This window comes from Phaenicophaeus curvirostris, chromosome 4 (assembly GCF_032191515.1).
Source record: "Phaenicophaeus curvirostris isolate KB17595 chromosome 4, BPBGC_Pcur_1.0, whole genome shotgun sequence".
NCBI lineage: Eukaryota > Metazoa > Chordata > Aves > Cuculiformes > Cuculidae > Phaenicophaeus > Phaenicophaeus curvirostris.
The window spans coordinates 62324310-62344089 of record NC_091395.1 but is presented as its reverse complement, the minus strand read 5'-3'; the positions used below and the strand labels follow the sequence as shown (position 1 = coordinate 62344089).

The 19780-nt window shown below is 42.3% G+C and overlaps 1 protein-coding gene across 1 annotated transcript in view; it reads left to right on the top strand.

Annotated features, from left to right (window-relative positions):
- Positions 1-1983: 1983 nt before the first annotated feature.
- The window catches only part of C1QTNF7 (C1q and TNF related 7), a 49728-nt gene continuing 31931 nt past the window's right edge, over positions 1984-19780 (top strand). Inside the window, exon 1 of the mRNA XM_069856306.1 lies at positions 1984-2360. The gene's annotated coding sequence lies outside the window, so the exon portion shown is untranslated. The remainder of the gene's footprint in view (positions 2361-19780) is intronic.

Below are 19780 nucleotides of genomic sequence, written 5' to 3'. Positions count from 1 at the left end.
GTTGCCTAGAATTGTAACTTTAGAGGAATTAAAAGTGAGCCTATCACAAGCACCAGTGAGCAACCCTATAAAAATATTATCTTTTTTCAAAAAAATGGAACTTGTATTTTTGGTGGAACATTAAACCTCCAAGGCTTGCAAAGTGCTCCAGTTTTATGCTTACTTCTCGCCCCAAATGGGGAAAGAAAATGGGTTCAGCTCCTTCCTGTTAAGACTCTTTTTTATGTAGATGTGCACACCCCTTTCCCTCTGACACAGCTTTATCTGCATCTTCCTCCTTAAGACTCCTTCTCTGTGAGAGGTGAACTGCCAGCTCATGCTCTAACTTTGTGGTTTGGGTGCAAAAAACTGTCCAGGTAGTCTCAGAGGTCATAAAACATTAACAGCTCAGAAGAAATATTTGATTTTTATTATAGCTGCTATGGCAGAATCCAGATTAGTAATTCCTGCTGGTCTTCTCTATGAACTGTTAGAAAACAGGCTTTTTCCCCTATGGGACTGGGGCAATATCCCCTGCTTCCCCAACAAAGACTCACTAGGAAGAGAAAGCAGCAGATCCACAGAGCAATATAAAAATAGCTGATAGCTATACTTCAGGGAAAAATTAAGACTTGTCAAATCATATAGTGAAGTTTTCACATTATCATATGATTTTGTATAAGTGCATTTTATATCCTGGTTATTACAAATTTATAGTAGAATGAAACTCCACTAGAGAAAATAATGATTTTCCTTAAACCTTTTTTCCCATCATTGACAGCAGTATTTTATCTAGAAGATTGAATGCACAGGACCCTGATTTTAATCCTTAATTTAAAATATTAAATACTTAATATTTTATTATCATGTAAATTAGAACATTCAAATGAACAAGATCTTTCATAGCCACTTCAAAGGAGGCATTTTGACATGGGGGGTTGTTGCAGAAGATTCTTTTCCTCTTTCAAGAGCACCAGACAGTAGAAAATTTCAGTCTAATGACTTCATCTTCACTTACTTCAGTTTTGCAACAAAATATGACTGTCAAAGCCAAAGTCACTTAATAACAACTACAATAAACCTTATGTCACCTTAGTATTAGCAGGTCAGTTCAATGTATTTCCAAAGTGCTCAGTGATTTAAGGCATAAGTCAGGATAGGTTTTTCAGGACTCTCAGTTTCAGACAGAAGTGTCTTATGGTACTAATGTGGAAGTTCAGAGATTGAAATTTCCCAAATCACAATTATGTTTTGTAATTTGGCTTTTTGTTGGTGTGGTTTTTAGCTAGCAAAATGCAGAGAATCTCAAACTTGGAAAAGGAGACCTTTTCTGTCAATTCATAAATACACACCATGCATGTCAGCCATAACTGGTTTAAACAAATTCCTTGCAAAAAGAGAGGAATTTGACATGGCCCCCCACAACTCTCCTGCACGAACAACATTTCATATGCTCCACTATCTTATTTTGAGCAAAGCAGAACAGAGCCATCCCTAGTAAGTGGCCGCCTTTGAAAATCAAACCTCTGTAATTTAAAGCTGGACAATGTCTCAGGAGATAGAATATTTGCCATGAGTTTCATTTTGAAACTTTTTAACACTTTTTTTAACGCAAGGGAGCAGGTTGGGATGGTTATTGGCCATGAACCTCAGTTTGTCTGTCCCACTGCAGGTAAGAGGGACATCTCATACTGTATTAGGAGAGGCAGCCCAGGATAAACCTCTCCCCAAAGCCTTAGAGCAATAAAAATACTAGTCTTTTGGCCAATTTGGGGACCAGGCTCCTCGGAGAGCTCAGAGCGCTTTGTTTATTTGAGGCTGTTGCTTCTTCCTCCACTTTGAGGCAGATGCTACTCCTCCCAAATCCCACGCTGAGGAGACTATATGCCAGAATAAGCATGATTTTTTCCTCTTCTCTCTATCTTTACTGAGAAGGAGACAACTTAGCCCATCATGCTTTCCAAAGATGATATAACATTACCTCAGGGAGGCTGTGCCCTGGGTCCTTTTAGGACTCTGTTTTACCGCTTCAGTCCGGAGCACACGCTTGCTCCTTGCTCCATCGTATACATTGAGCTCCTTCCAGCAGGAGTTTTACAGCAAGCTCACAGTTGCTTTAAATTAGAAAAGTTGGCAAGTGTCCGAGGAAAGGAGTGGGAGCTTATTCAGCTGAGACAGACAGTTACAAAAGTCAATACAAGACCATCAAGCTTCAAATAAGTTTTTGGGAAGTACATTACTTGTGTGTTTAAATCTGTTCTAAAGGATTTTGAATCACCAGAAATAACCTGTTGGCTTGAATTTACAACTCTTACAACGCTACTCAAAAGAAGCACCTTGCTTTCCCTGAAAAGTCTGATGCCATCTACTCCAGTATAAAGGTAAGTTGTAACTGAATTGGCTTTCCTATTCTGACTTCTCTGAAATACATTTGAAGAAGGGAACACACACAATAGGGACATCTTTCAGAAAAATACAGATTTTTTGCTGGGATAAATGTGATTCCATCAGAAATCAACTGTGGTACGACTTCAGTGAGATCTGCTTATGTAAATTATGTCGTAAGAGAAGAATAATAAACTCAGCTGTTTATGCACATAACATTACTATCAGAAAGTTATCAGACAGACTATTTTAAAAGTCAAGGACACAATTTTCTGGCAAAATAATATTTTTAAATGTCTACCTTTCACAGGGCTTAGGGTGATTAAATTGCCTGAGATCTTTTGAAATATTTCTCTCCATTTAGTTTTAATCTTACATTCCATCCACCCGAAAAAAAAGATTATTGTTTTTTTGCCTCATGAATGATTCCAACATCATTCCAAATCTTCACTTTAACCTTTGTTGCTATGGTTTCATAGAAACTTATTTTGAAAAAAAGAAAAAAATAATCTGCAGATACCAAATAACTGATTTTGCTTCAGGGTTGTGGTCTTGCAAAGTTAATCTCCTGCATTTAACTTATTAAACTCTCACAAATACATCTATTTACTGTTGTTAGAGTGTTTCTTAGGGTTTGTTTTGTTTTTTCCTGAGGTCATTGAACTTTTTGTGTTTCCACTGCTACCAGCAGTATGCTTTTGTGCCAACGTGCAGACCAGGGAGAGAACATGTGTTGTTAAATATAGGTTAAATGCTGAGTGTTAAGTGATTAAGCACATACTTGATCTGGGTAGGTGAGAGTGTAAGTGGATTAACAGTTTCTTGCTCCCTTTTTTCCCTGGGGGCTCTGGTTACCATTATTCAGGCAAGGCTGAGGCAAGGCTTGCCTGCATGCCAGCTGCCCAAAAGCTGATACTCACAATGGTGGCCAGTTTCTCTAAACCACTCACTTTCAAGGAAATGATGAAGCTTTTCAGGCTGAAGTTCTAGGAAAAAATGGGTGTGAGTGCAGCAATACCCACAGCCCTTGCTGCTGTGCAAGCTATAGAAATTTGCTAAGAGCAAAGTTGTTCCAGAAATCACATAGCTATCATGTTGTATAGCTTGTTGCATTAAAAAGGCAGAAAATCCATTCTTCCTACAGTGCTTACTCCCTGTTTTCCCTGGCCTGGGAGAGATTCAACTGTGCTACTGCAGCAGATTTTCCCTGGTGGGAATGCAGGGCTGTTGGTCCCCCTGATATTGGTCCCCATGGGCCATGCTCCACTGAAGAAATGCAGTTAAGAGTAGAGAAACATGGAGCAGAGAGGACAGGGAAAAGGGTATGGAAAAGCAAAACGAGAAGTGGAGGAGGTGGTGTGCCTGCCCACTGGCACAGCCTTTGGAGCTGCCCCTGGGTTAAGTTTTTTGCCAAATGAGAAGCCCCCAGTTATCCTCCACACTGAGCTCTGGAAAGGCAGAGCTAATGTCTCCATCACCAGTCAACTGGATGAGGACTAATGTGGCATGGAGATTGAGAAGTGTAACCCCCTCTCTTAGTGGTAGCTTAGTCCTTGTCCTTCCTCCGCAGCACCCCACTAATCTGATGGGTAGGTGAGACTGGAAAATAAAGGCTGAAAGTGAGATAATTACTTGCCAGATTTATATTTTATTTACAGGTATTGAGTTGTAACTGTGAGTAAAGGTGTTAATTTCTGCTCACAGTCTCTTTAAAGTAAGAAGCACAGACTTGTAGTGTTGTTTCTCTGTTAGGTTGAAGAAGAAATCCAGATAACTCTGAATTTGCAGTGCTGAAGTAATTTGTATGGGTTATTCATATATTAGAATTCAGCTTTCAGTTTGGAAAAGCAGTGTGAATCTGTTCCTGGGTGCCTAGCCTCAAGCCTCACCTGATGTCAGTTGCAGAAGGGAAAGCTCAAAGGAATTAAGGCAGAACTGCAGAGTCTTCAGATACTTCACAGTTTCACTACATCTTGGGGTGGAGGGAGATAAGACCATGTGATCGGTCTATACATTTCTTGATGTCTGTGCATTGCAAAGGGCAAGAGAGTTTATTATAAAACCAATTCTCATAATAAAGAATAATGGAGATCATTTTTCAAGGGGAAAGTAGGCTGTGCATGATGGGAAAAAGATCCTGGCAGTGAGCAGTATACAGCAATAAAATAATCCAGAGGGAAAGAGGGGGAAAGTCTCAATGGCTGGGATATTTCACTCAGTCTGGGCAAACCTAGAAGAAATCTGTTGGGAGCAATCTTTCCTAGGCTGAGAGATGTGAGACTCCATATGTTGTGCTGGATTAAATGTATTGGCTCATCTTCAGTCTATCTACTGGATTTGTCTTCCTTATCTGTGTGAACATCGCATCTCTCACATCCAAACGGGGTCTACAGAAGTGGAAGCCAAATCTCAAACAAGATTTAATGGAGACAGTTGACTGTGTATGGATACCATCAGACCACCCATCTTATTTTCAGTTTATGCTTTCCCTCCCTTCTTTGGAGATACCTCAAACCCAAAATCAGACACCCTGCAACAAACAGGAACATCTGGCAAGGATCTGAGGTTAACGCTGGGGAAGGAAGGGAACTGTTCAGTAAGGAGAAGTTTTTTTCAGATGTATTCATGCTCTCTGCTCTCAGGTTTTGCTACATTCTTTCAACAATGATATTTTTCTTTGAGGAAAAAAATAATGACAGCAGAGAGGATATTAATAATAGAGGTGGGACCTGAAATGTAGTTTAAAACATGTGCAATAAAAAAAAAGGGAGTGACAATACTATAATAACTGGAGAGCTGAAAGGGCAGAGCTGAGGTGGTGCATATCCAGACTGCTCACCCCACCTCCTTCTGTTTGTCCAAGGGGTCTTATGTCCAGCTCCAGGCCAGTGTGGACAACCCATTACTGCAGTACAGGGGCACCTGATCTGTGATCTGCTGAGAGAGGAATATCTCTTCTTTTTTTTTTTTTACACCTTGGAAAAAGAGGTCTGAACTTTTCTGGACTTGTCCAGGAAAACTCTACCATTTCTTGGAGGGGGATGCTCCCTGTGCTGGAACATGCATCTGCTATTCTTGCTAGCACTTACAACTCAGGACCAAAAGTCATTTCCCTTTTCAGCGATCTATAAAAACTTGATGTTATGCCAGCCTTGCTCGCCCTTCGCTGATGTTCCTGCGCAGTCCTGGCCTCCTGCACTTCGATGCACCTGGGGATTGATTCCACCTCCCTGACACATCCCAGACTGCTGTTTCAAGTCCGTTTTCACCATCAGTAACTGTGGAAGTCATTTTGGGACTTAAGACAAAATATCTAGGTTTCTTTTAGCATCCGTTTTTTATTCCAGATACCGTCATTTTTTGGGTTTTTTTAAGAGAGGAGTTGGCTCCTTTGAGTCTTTATGAGCTCTAGCTCTGCATGGATGTGCTCTGAAGATTATCTTCCAGATTCTGTCTTTTTTTTCTTTTGGTCCTAAATCCTGAGAACAGTCTTTGATCACAGCCCTGCTTTAGCAACTCTCCCAGTCGCACACATCTTTACTGGTCTCCAATTTCTCTTCAGTTTCTCTACCCTTTTCCTCCTGTAAATTACCAGTCTGGTATCCTCCTTCTAATAGCCCTTCCATTTTCTCAGTGTGCCTGTGTGTTTACCTGGGAGCTCTCTCTTTACCACCATGTCCTAGGGAGTTTTGAGGGGTGGAGTGGTGACAGCCATTCCTGCCTGAAGCAGTAGTGGTCAATGGGCCATCCTGTAGCCCCTGTTCAAATGATGTGGGAAAGCAGCAGCACTCTGAAGATTCCTGACAGCTGATTTCCCAATGGCTGGAGGAAGACCAGCTGCTTTGGCCTCTCTTAAGTTACTATTATCCAGTGTAGTCGTTCCTGCTAGAATGTGGTGATACTCATCTGCAGATGACCTCTGAGCACCAGGTTTGAGGTGTGGCAGTGAAAAATTATTCCAGGCAGAGGTAGTGATTTTGGGGGTGGGAACAGGATGGTGTAAATTCCAGTAAAGAAGTTTGCATGAAAGCCTGGTGTCCAGGTCACAGCTGCTGCTCTTCTCCTGGAAGGAAACATTCACTTCTCTCCGCAGTTCAGATAAAGGGAAAAGGGGGAAAAAAAAAGTTTCCTTTCCTGATTCAACTTGATCATGTATCTGAATGATGCCCATGGGAATCTAAAGATCAAGTAACAAGGGCAGCCAGACAGAAGTAAGCAGCTTAAGCAGGGCTAGTGGTACCAACATTATCTGAAAACCTTGGTTAAACGCACATAGTCCTCAAACCCACCTGGAGAAAATATCCAGGCAGGAAGGAAGGCATCATTGGGCATCATTTTGTAGCCTGTTTCAGGCATCATTGTGATTCAAAATTTCTGTTCCTGGAATTTGTCAGACAGAAATACACTTACATTGTACTGCATCACAACTGAATGGTGCCTCCCTTGCAGGTGACCAACCCATAGGACCCATGTTGTACAGCTAGTCAACTGAACTTGCCTGTGTTTTTTTAGTCTGCCAGAGCTGACTTTATCTGAAAACCTTGGTTAAATTCACATAGTCCTCAAACCCACCTGGAGAAAACATCCAGGAAGGCAGGAGGGCATCACTGGAACAGGAGCTGTTAGAAACTGCCCAGCATCTCAGTTTTTCCTTTTCCATGGGCATACCTTGTTATTTCAGACAAGGGCTGTCATCTGAGAGCTTTTGTTAGCAAAGGCTGAGAAAAAATCTGACTGGTGTGTGTAGAACATCTGTTTCTGCAGCCCAAAAGGGCACATATTAAGATCCTGCAGTGAGATCCAGGCCACACTGAAGTCAAAATAATCCTTGCAGTTCCATGTGGCGGGGTGCCATAAATTGATGCTCAGATTAATTCCACCGTGGGTGCAGCTCCATGGATGCCTGGGTTATTTTTGGATTGCTGCACCTGGCAGGATCTAGCTTCAGCTTTCCACTCCTGCACATAACGGCTTGTAGCCAGAAGGATGTTTTCATACCTCCTGCACAAGTCAAAAGCCCGTGTGAAATGCTTTGATATGGTATGTCTCTTGGCCATTTCTAACCTGCCTCAGCAATCAGGAGGCTGCATCATGTCTTCAAGGATACACCAGAGCTGTAAAACTTCTCAATTCCCTCAGCACCATTTTCTTCATCAGAAGACGTAGCCAAGCTGCTTACTGCCATTGTTGTCGGACTTGAGCGACTGCTGCGGCTACTCTGGCACAAGGTTTGGATTCCTTGACATTAGGACTTGACGATCCTATAGCAAGAACTGTTTTGCTTGCATAGATGAACTCCCAAGAAACCCTTAAAAGGAAGGCTCTACTGAGTACACGTCGCTGGGGATGTTGTTGCTTTGACATGCCCCCAAACCCATAATGAGCAAGCCCAAACCCCTGCTCTGCTGAGCCCCCTCGCAGAGGGGACAGGGCCAGATCTTTTTGGGCTTCATGGCCAGAGGTCAGCAGGACCGCACCCTGGTACCAAATTGTCCCCCAGGCATTGGAGAAGCCCAGCCAGCCGCCTTGCTGAACATGCCTCCTTTCCAGCATGTCAGCGGAAGCAGATGTTTCTAATTTATCACTAAAACCAAACAACTTAATCCCCCAAATATGCAGCAGTGGGGGGTGAGGAGGGGCCCTTCCACTTAAAGCTGATTTATAAATTGGATAATTAAGGTTAATTTATCCATGAATGCAGCAAATATGTGTCAGATATCATTACCAGGACTTCCTCCCTCCAGTTTTTGCAAGCCCTAAACTTGCAAAGCCCTTCCAATGTAAGGCAATGGGACACATCCCTGTTCTGCTGGCCAAAAGCAACTGGCACTGTTTCCTTACAACAACCCTAATATTTATCTATTTAGGCCTTCAGAACATTAGTTATGTGTAGCAGACATTGCAGTCCTCCATTTCACGGATGCCAAAGGCAGCAGGTCTCGGCAGCAGCTCCAGCAGACCTCTTCTCACTTTTGAAGATATTGTTCCAGCTCGGGATGCCTGCGTGTGAAGCCTGGAGTGCAACGTGGTGCCCGGGCGAGGCTGCATTGAGAAGACCAGGAGGGACTGTGCCAGGAGCTTTCACAGAAACGGCATTCAGTTCGCTCAATAGAATGGCTGAAGGCATCCGTGGAAAGCAGCCCAAGTCCAAACCTATTTCAGATGAGACTAAGAAAATTATTGGTTTTACTTATGTTGTGTCAGCGCTGGAGGCTACAGCTAACCTCAGAGCATTTGTATTTCAGCACGTGCACATATACTGATCCATCCAGCCTATAAAAAATATCCGTACCCTGTTTCTGCTGACATCTATTTTGGAACAGCAGTTCCTCCTGCTTAGAACCTGTGTTCTTATTTATTAAAAAAGACTCTTCTCTAGGCAGCATGACACCTAGCCACAACGCATCTGCCACGCACAGGCAGTGCTGAAGTAACAGCAATGCAGTTGCCTTAAGAAGATCTTAACAGCTGCTGAGACAGAGCAGCAACGCCAGCCTGGTTCTGCAGAAAGGCAGAATATGGGGTTGCCAGTGGAGGTCTCTGTACCTTGGATGTCTGTAAAAGGTGATAGGGAAAGGAAAGTCCTCCCAGCAGTAGGATGATCGAAATACCTGGGCATGCACAAAACAGAAAGTGTCAGTGTGAGAATAGGAGAGGGTCCTCATGTGGGACCTCAGCAGCCCTCAGCCCCCTGCCCTGAGGCGCTGGGCTGTGGATGCTGGTGCTCAGTGGGGCTGGTCCTGCTGCTGTGGGTTGCTACGCAGCCAGAATAGACTGTTCAGGAGGCAGGGAAAGAGGGGTAGAGATCGTTAGCACATTGTTGCCTGAACCCCAGGGGTTTACAGGTTTATTGCCTAAAAGGTAAAACAGGAAGAATACTGTGTGCAGAGTGCTATGCTGAACCTAGCCCTGATATGTAGGAAATGGACAGCTCTACCAATTTCTTCAACAACTACACCTTTAAAAATAGGGTTTAATTAGGTGACGTCTCCCAGTCAACATTGCAGTGCTCCTCATCCCTCGTATGCCAGTGCCCCTGCTGCAGAAAGGTACTCAGTGACACAGCCTGTCCCCTTGAGGTGTCTCACACACAACAACTAGCCCCTGCAACCCTAGGCACGTGGATGCACACACTGCAGCCATGGTATCGCATGCTGCTTTTGGAAGTTGGGGGGTTTCAGTTTAATTGCAGCAGCTGGGTGGGTTGTAAAAAAAAAAGTAAAATGCCCTCATGTGCAGCTTTCTGCTGGGGTCACTGGAAATTAAGTGCAATGACCAGTGCTCCTCTCCTCAGCATTCTCTTATTCTATTAAACGGTAGGATTAGGCAATGTATCAGGATTGCAAGGAACTTCTCATTGAGCCCAAATGTCAGGTAGGATAAAGGAAAGTGTGAGAACAAGAAGAGAAAAACAGAAGAAAAACAGAAGGAAGGTGGTATTAGAGACAAAAGCATCAGAATCGCAGCCCTCAGTGCTCTGCTCCAGCTACTACACTTCATACTCCTGTCTCTCCCATACACAATATCCATTATACACTCTGGGAAAACAGCGGGCTTGAGAAGAAAACTGAAGATAACTGGAAAAACATTGAACAGCTTGAATAGAGCTGAAACAATTTTATTTTTGGACTAAACAAACAAAGAAAAAAAAAGTTTAACTTAATCCAGACAAGTCTGTATTGCTTAAGCAGTTTTAAGCTAAGTGCACTGAGAGCACCAGCACCAGTTTATTCTGCAAAACTGCAATCTGTTTTTCAGTTTTGAAGCCTTTTCCCAAATGAAGAAACCACATGCCATTACATTAGTTTGTACGAGTTTGTACTTCTTGCAACCTGGGCTTTGATTCAAACAGTGATATACGCTTTAAGCAGTGGCTTCTCTATGTAGTTAAGGAGGTCCCTTCCCTTATGCTGTATCCACGAGGGATGGTCAGTGATTCTCTTGTGTCAGAAAGCCTCATTCTTACAGGAAGGAAAGTGGATGCAGCTCATTGCAAGAAAGAAAATTCTTCTTTGATGTTTCCAATAGCTTGGTCTGAAATAGCCTCAACCTCAGTGCAGACCTGATAAAAGACTGATGAATTTAAAGGAGGAAACCCAACTGGAATTTCCAGATATGTCTTAAACGTATTTTGGGACATTGATTTTTTTTTGTTTGACTGTTTTTTCCAAGGCTGTGGGGAAGAAAGGGATACAGATTTAATTTACGAAGGATTTGATCTGATGCTAAGAGGACAATTTTCTTAAACTGTTGAAAAATTAAACAAAGTTTTGCTGTCACATTGAAGGTACACGAGCAGCAGATTTTTGATGGGAAAGTGACACCAGATACTGATGCACACAAAAGTTGGAAAGAAGCTTAACTGGATCACTCCAGCAAGCAGAACGAGTCTAGCATAGATATGTGAACCATGATATACTATTTTTGTTATTCCCAGAAGTAACAACTATTTCCTAGGTACATGCCATTTAGATGTATAAAATACTGTTACTCACCAAAAGCTAAATCTGAGATCAAAGTGTGAAGGCCACGCATATGAGCCATTTGTTTAAACCTTTTAATTTTCATTCTTGTCTTTCAAGACAAGATTATCTTGTCTTTTGATTCTTCCCAAGCCCCCCTTGTGTATGAACTGAATTTCAAAACAAAAATTGATTCCATGTGTCTCAAATATATTTTTCGAAGCCTCCAATTTAAACAAGTTACAGCAATACTCACCTTCATACAGGTTTTGATCATTATAATGAATTCTCGCTGACAGCAGTGGAGATCATAGGGACCCTTCCTGGTTTCCAGAACCAGCTTTTACTAGTTTGGATCCCATTCCGGGTTGTCAGAAGGTCTGTGTTTTAAGGAGATTCATTTATTTGATGAATCCTAGTACAGCCGCCTACCACATGTACAGCAGCAGTGTTAGCACTTCTAAATTTTCATTTTCAGCTTCAGCACTGGAATCCATTATACAGCTGGTGTCTCACAAGCGCCGTGCTATTTTGTCTCTTGACTCAAAAAATAATCTGTAATAGTACAGTGGTTGTTAATAACTAATAGCTAACTAATAAGAATACACAGAGAGGTGACAGCAGTTAGGATGCCAGCCTCAGACAACTGCTCAGTTTCTTACTCTGCACAGACTCTGTGATCTCTGACAAATAATGAGATCCTCATGCGCTAGGTCTGCATCTGTAAAATGCGATATTATTTTTTGACTTCTATGCCAGATGCATACAATCAAATGATTGGGTGATCAGATACTACAGTAACAAAGAGTTTGTAGTTATCTGGGGTGAGGTGTGCAAGATCACTCTGGATCATAATTACTGAATCAGTTCCTTGCTCCTGGGTGTACTGGAGGTCAGGTGTGCTGCATGGAATGGAAAACCCTGAATAATAGAGTCATCATGGCACATACTAAGGAGATAGATTAGACCTGCTTTGAGCAGATGTTGGATGAGATGAACTCCAAAGGTCCCTTCCAAGCCAAATTACTCTTATTCTAACATCATACCTCTGCAATTATGTCCTGGAGACTATGGAGCACACCCCTGAGGTAGCGTTGCCTCCATCAGGGATGGACCAACTACGTAATGATGGACCGAACCAATTCAGGGCAGGTCAATGACTCCACCAAAAGTACTTGTGGCCCCTGATCCTACACACAATGCAAGTGCCTTTTGGTAGTATTTTGCCTTCACAGAACCAATCAATGGCATGATTTATTTCCAGATGACCATCTAAATGTAATGGAAGTTTACCATATTGTGAAATGTGCTCTCTAGTTCACACTTGCCTATCATGTTGTCTTCCATTTCCACTGAACCAGTGTTTCAATCTTTCTGGCCCAGCCTTTGCATGCGATATCAAAACCAAGCCTTGTGGCTCCTGCTGACTCTGTACGTTGCATCTCTCAGCAAACAACTAAATGAGCTGACACTGGAAATAAAAGCTACCAGGATGTATGTCCTTGCAATCCCCAATTTTTTTTAAGCTGTGTATAAAATCAGGCAATTTCGAAACAAAGTCTGATCCAGGTAGTTTAATGTACTGTGTGACATCAGACACAGGGACCTACTCAGGTCGCAGAGGTAATCATACAGCATCGTGCCAGGAGAGCAGTAGCATTTTAAAGTTTTCTATATGATCAATTGTGACATAGATCTCACCCAACAAATCTCATACATTTCTGTTTGTGTTATAGCTTCTGGGGTCCTGGCCAAGCTTCCACCTTCACATTCACAACTGGAATTGTAACTGTGGCCCTTGGTTTGTAAACTGTTTTCTTAACTCCTATATAAAAGTCTGCGAGTGCATATACAATACTCACTAATGCTGATGATATTACCAGAGGCTACTGCTGTCTCCAGTCGCGAGACACGGCTGCACGTGGCCACAGCAAAACGCAGTGATGCAAGGGGCTTACACAGCTGTGTTGTGGCAAAAACAAGCTGGGGGAGAACTGACACCGTCCACACACGAGGGGCTGCAAGTGCACTGCCTGTCAGCTTGTTGCTTCCTCAGGGGAAAGCCAGACCCCTGAGGGAGAAACAGAGTCATGCCCAGTGGTAATTAGCTGGCACTCAAATTAGTGGTGTGTTCCAGATATCTGTGCTGAAAATAACAAGATTTGTTTCTCAGAAGTGAGGGTCATACTCCTCTTGTCTCAAAACACTTTCCAAAGAAGAAGGACTAATAGATCCCAAGGAGGTTTTGAAGTTTAGCCTCTTCTAGTTACAGGCAGAAAGGTGGATCCCAACACGTCCCACTCAGGGTGTGTGCAAGTCATCCTGCGTGCCAAGACTTGTTCCTACAAGGCAGGTCATAAGGCCTCCGCATAATAAAACAAGATTAAAAGTGAAAAATCCCAGCTATTTTCTAAAAACAGAAAAGATGAACTGGAAGAGAGGGAGAAAACCTGTGCCTGCCGATGGCTTAGCGGAGAGGGAAGAGGTCAGGTGTGGGAGGTGCCAATAGGCTCACCCCTGCGCAGCTGAGCAGGAGCTGGTGCAGGGTTGTTCAGCACCAACCTATGTAAATCAGCCCTAGGTGTGAGATTTGAGACCACTGTAGGAAAAGGGTGGGTTTCTGTCTTAAGTACAATATTTGCATCTAAAACAGTTTATAAAGCAACAAATTTCAAACATAAGTTTTAATTATAATTAAAAATAATGAAAATACTTTGAAATTCAACATATACATATATAGTTTGATAGAGCCTTATATTTTGAAAACATCAGTGGACAGAGGAAAGGGGAAAGCAGTAGGAAGAGCTGAAAAGAGTTGAAATTAATTTACTGTAGACTTAGAGTTTCAGTATTTGACAAAGGGCGTGGATACAAATAGAAACTAAATTGAAACTGAGACTTCTCTCCTTCAACTCAATACATCACCACTGCTAGTCAGCTACAACTGGCAGAGACAATTTAATTACCCATAAACAACTTTGAAGCTGTACATGTGTTTTAGTGTCTTAATAAAGTTGCAAAAAGAAAAGAAGCAACATTAAAAGCTGAACACAAGTCTGAGGTTCAAGAAAAACATTGACTATACACATACAAAATGTGTAGGGAATTTTTAAAGTCTATTGTCATATAAGGGGAATAACACAGCACAGACAAAAGAGATTACTCGATCACTCTTCATTAAAAACCATTCTTTCATCAAGATAGAAATGCTTTTTGAAAGTTTTGAGGGCTTTTTTTAATCTTTATTTTTCATAAAACCAGGAATATTTACAGTACTTTACATCATTATTTTAGACTCTAAGTTTGTTCCCCTTTTTTCCTCTTTTGCAACTAAATACAAGAGGATGAATGAGGGCTTCAATTTTTTTCTTTCTTATCTTTTTCCTACTGTTTTTATTATGCCTAAAATATGGTATTTTTTTCATCCGTTCCATGAAAACTCTGTCCTCACTGTCTGGGAATTGCATGACTACATTTAAAATGATGTCTTTATTCTTATAAATATAGTTTTACTGTGGAGCAGGGAGCTTCTTTTTTCCTGAAACTTTACATTTACCTATTTTAATCTACATCACTAATTTGCTTTATATATTTGTCTCACTATTTCTTCTACTGTGGACTTGTTCCAGAAACTATGCTTATTTTTATGGAGTTTAATAAGTTTAAGTAGACCAAAGGAAGGAGAGAGAGGGAGGAAAAAAAAAAAAGTAAATAGATCTTTTGAGGGAGAAAAAAAATATCTGAAAATCACTTGTTTTGCTTGCAGGGTATTTGTTGCATTTATGATGTCCAAAACCCTAAATATCAGCCTGGGTTACATTTCCTGGCTGAGATTCAGAGATTCTCAGAAAACTGAGGTTTGAAATAGAATCAGCAGTAACTTCATCTGGAACACAAGGAACCTCAGCAGAGGGGACAGAGCTGAGAGCACTGCCACTCTGGAGATGTGAACTGAAATAGAAAAGCCTGCCATCTTTGGTCTATTTTTTAAATATGTGAACAAAATAAAAGCTGAAAACATGCATTGTGTTCTCATATTCCTGCGCCTCTGCTAGAAGCATTGCTTGCATACCCTACCAGTACAGAGCACGACATGCCACAGTTTCTGCACTCTGATTGCTCACTCTTATGTTACTGTTCAAGTATGCATTCAGAAAAGAGCCAGCAGATATAGTAGATTTATTCTGGTTGTTGAGGTCAAGGATTCCTCTTTTTTTTTTTTAATTCGGCTGAGAGGGAACTCTTTCCTCATAACACCAGACAAGCTTTCTGCTTTGCAGTCTGCTACCAGAACTCACCACTAAAAAAAAACCCATAAGAGTATTTTGTAAAGGAAATTATTTACCAATCTGAAGCATCAGTGAGTTATGTGCTGTCTCCAGTGCCAAAGTTAGGGGGCTTTCAGCAAAGGACAATATCAGCATGCGCCACAGTTCAGAGACTCCAGCTGCTGGAAGCTCTTGCAAGTCATGTAAGTAAAGCCATGTAAGCTTTATTTTGCTGAAGCCAACTTTGTAAATACTCTTGCCTTATAAAAACTCCAAGATAATCTGAACTTGATATGTATTTCCTAATACTAGTAATGTTGTTATCTTGTTATTGATTTGAATAATACTTGCAGATTGGCACAGTAAATAAATAACTTACTTTTCTAGATTTTTTTTTTTACTTGTGAGTAGTGTACAGAGCAGAATCTGTACGCGGCTCAAGTAGGCTCTGCTTTGTTTTTCCAGTCACCAACAATTTCTGTTCTCTATTTGTGATCGGCACAGTGAACTGTCTGATTTTTCCAATTTCTTGTTACTCTGATTTCAAGGACAACAGGAAGCTGGCAGCAAACCACAAAATCTGTGCAAATGAAAACAAAGCACAGAACAGTGGTTTATAAAGCAGCGTCAGTGAATGCAAAAGTGCTGCAAAACCCTCATGTTCAACTTGCAGTCTTGTGGGATTTTATGCGCATTATACTGAGGTTTAGGAGGTCACAGATTATGCAACTAAAAGGAACATTAAATGACCGAAGAAATATTTTGATTGCTTTACAAAAATGTATCTTGCTGTTCATGCCCCATTTAAATTAATCGCTTTCGGTATGGTTATTTGGAGTTTATAGCAGGGATAGATCAGCTTTCTCTGAGCTTCGTGCTGCAATTAAGGTCATGAAATATTTCCTTGTTCTCTGTGCGGTTCCTGTATGTATTGGCATCAACAGGCACGGCAGAGAGGTGCTGAAATCCCAAATTTCCCTTCTTTTCGTCCCTGCCCTTTTGATGGTTGCCCTCACGCATATAGGGTGATAAATGAATGGGAATTGGCTGTTGTGCCAGGAAGTTTAGTTAGCTCCACTGACCAGGTACAGGTGATATTAACCCAAGACAGAAATTTAGCGCACTCAGGGTTCCCAGTATCTTCCTGACCCGATATCCACTAGGCGCCTTGCATTCCTTGCAGTCTTCTCAAAAGCTCCTAATGCCTCTGACTTTGCACCTTCTATTTGGCTCACACTTTTTCCTAGCTCCAAATAACTTTTAGCAGGTCCTTCCCTCCAGACCAAACTCTGCCTCCCCAGCCTCACAACAGAGATCTGCCACATACTCACAGGACGACACCAACTTTATTTATTGTGGACCTTATTGCTCTCTACAACTACCTGAAAGGAGGTTGTAGAGAGGAGGGAGCTGGCCTCTTATCCCAAGTGACAGGGGACAGGACAAGAGGAAATGGCCCCAAGCTCCACCAGGGGAGATTCAGGCTTGACATCAGGAATAAAAGGTTCACAGAAAGGGTCACTGGGTGCTGGAACAGGCTGCCCAGGGAGGTGGTTGAGTCACCTTCCCTGGAGGTGTTTAAAAGATGGGTGGATGAGGTGCTGAGGGGTATGGTTTAGTGATTGATAGGAATGGTTGGACTTGATGATCCAGGGAGTCTTATCCAACCTAGTGATTCTGTGATTCTGTGATATGCTACCACAATTGCTGTTGAATCAGCTGCTCCGAGGAACACAGATGTTGCCCTAAAGAGCTTGTTACCACTTCCAGCCATGATGTTGACCTTCATTTCCATGGCAATGCAAGAGGGGAAAGGGTCACTGTCCATTAAGGGAGATGCCCATGTTCCACTGAAGTCAATGGGAAGGTTCTCCTTGATTTCAGCCAGGCAGTCAGACCCGAGTGTCGAAATAACAAGGAAACCAATTAAAAGGCAGGGCTGTGGAGCTGCAGCAGGTTGCTCCTAGCGAAGCTGAGGTGTCACCTCCCTGAGTAAAAACAGGGAAATGCTCTGTAGAAAGAAGGCCGCTGGGTGGAAACAATCATGTTTTGAAGTGCGTTGGCCTGAGCAACTCAGAGACGTGGGGGGTCAGTGTGAAAGTCAGACTCCACTGTTGATGGAAGAATAAAATGTTGCTTTTCAAGAGTGTTTGGAGAGTGAAAATAAAGTTTAGTCTTCAGTATAGAAAAGAGTAAGAGCTGAGGTAAATCTTCTATCTTTCTTTTTCTTTGCAACTCGGCTCTTACATACCTAGCTGGTTTAACTGCAGTCCATGGAGAAAACAGCAGTTTGTTATATTTTTGGAATTTATGTATAGTCATGTGTTCCATTAGTCTCTTGGCAAATGCATCTTTTTGCGCTCTTAAGCTTTCTGAACCTTTCATATAGTCCTTGCTTTGAACCAACAGATGTCTGTGATAAGCAGATGGTTCTGGCTTTGAATCTGAGCATCTTTAAATACTTTGTTGTGTATATTTTATGTGGAGGAATGTACTCTGTCTTACTGTGCAGAACAGTGCATTAATGAAAAGTATCTATGTCTGGATGCTTGATTGCACTTCCTAGCTTGCAAACTAATAAACCACATGTTTTCAGGGTTATATGTTGTGAGATATTTTCAACTCACTACTCAACTTGTGTTTTCAAGCTGCAAACCAACTGCGAAATGTGCTAGTCTGAGCTCAGTCAAAGCAAACAAGCAACAAAAAGTGTCAAAGGATCTGCCCTGGTTATGAATTGCATTCTCACTCCATTGTACACTGTGAGCAGGCTGACATGTTTCTCTTGCAAAAGTTCCCAGAGGAAATAATGCAGTGCCTGTAGAAATAACTGAGAAAAAAATCTTTTGATCTTTCTTATTCTAAAATTTCATTTTTCAGGAGATACAGCTATGAAATTCAATAAATAGGAGATCTAAGAACATAAGGCCTTAGATCACGAATAAATTGGGAGCACAAATGGGAAGAATAAATCTCAAATAAGAAGATAACTCTCATTTTCTTTCAAGAAAAAGAAGCCAGATAAACAGATTTGATCAAAATGTTTTACTATTGGATATCCATGTACTGCTTTAAAAATTTTAGTTCTTTTCTTCCTCTTCATCTGACTTGCATACTTGAAGTGTTTATTTTTTAAAGCAATCTCTTCAGACAGCCTGTGACATGTGAGTATTGTTGAAACGTCAATAAGTTGATATTAAGAATGGATTATTGCACAGGTTGTCAAAGGTTTTGTTAATTATAATGTCATACAATCTGTTATTGTATAGTCTCAGTCCTTACACAAAGCATCAGCCTGAACTGAAAGAAGAGAAATGCCTCATTTCAACCAAGTTGTGGGGTTTTCTCCCACTTTTGAAAAGGAATTGGGCTGTTGAAGGGTCAGAGGTGCTGGAGGGGTGCTAGAAGTGCTCAGTGGTGTTGCTGTATTTGTTCTTAAGGAGTTAATTCCAGCTGGAGGTTGGTCACAAGTAGGATTCCCCAGAGCTCAGTACTGGGACCAGCCCTGTTCAATGTCTTTATCAATGACCTGGATGAAGACATGGAGTGCACCCTTAGCAAGTTGGAAGACAACGCTAAGCTGGGAGGTAGTGTTGATCTGATGGAGGGTAGAGAGGCTCTGCAAAGGGATCTGAACAGGCTGGACCGCTGGGCTGAGACCAACAGCATGAGGTTCAACAAGGCCAAATGCCGGGTCCTGCACTTGGGGCACAACAACCCTATGCAGGGAAGAGTGGTTAGAAAGCAGCCCAGAGGAGAAGGACCTGGGGGTGTTGGTTGACAGCCAACTGAACATGAGCCAGCAGTGTGCCCAGGTGGCCAAGAAAGCCAGTGGCATCTTGGCTTGTATCAGAAACGGTGTGACCAGCAGGTCCAGGGAGGTTATTCTCCCTCTATACTCGGCACTGGTGAGACCGCTCCTCGAATCCTGTGTTCAGTTCTGGGCCCCTCACCACAAGAAGGATGTTGAGGCTCTGGAGCGAGTCCAGAGAAGAGCAATGAAGCTGGTGAGGGGGCTGGAGAACAAGTCTTATGAGGAGCAGCTGAAGGAGCTGGCGTTATTTAGCCTCGAGAAGAGGAGGCTGAGGGGATACCTCATTGCTCTTTATAACTACCTGAAAGGAGGTTGTAGAGAGGAGGGTGCTGGCTCTTCTCCCAAGTGACAGGGGACAGGACAAGGGGCAATGGCCTCAAGCTGCACCAGGGGAGGTTCAAACTAGATATCAGAAAAAAAATTTTCACAGAAAGGGTCATTAGGCACTGGAACAGGCTGCCCAGGGAGGTGGTTGAGTCACTGTCTCTGGAGGTGTTTAAAAGACAGGTAGACGAGGTGATCAGGGACATGGTTTAGGGACAGATAGGAACAGTTGGACTCAGTGATCCAGAATGTCTTTTCCAGTCTGGTGATTCTTTCCCTTTCTCTTCTTCTCTTTCTCCATTCCCTCTGGGAACCTTCTCTTTTCTCACTTCTCCAGGATACAGTATCTCCTAATGCCAGGCTGTCCCAGGATACAGATTTTCCTCTTTTTGCACCTCAAATCAGCCTCATTTTACTCCACAGCACAGGAGTGGTGTTCAGTCTTGCTGGAGAAGAGAAAGTTTGGAATGGAGAAAAGGCTTGAAGTCCGAGGTTTGGACTTCAGTGGCTAAACTCCATCTCCACAGGCTACGTAGCCCACGTGCAAG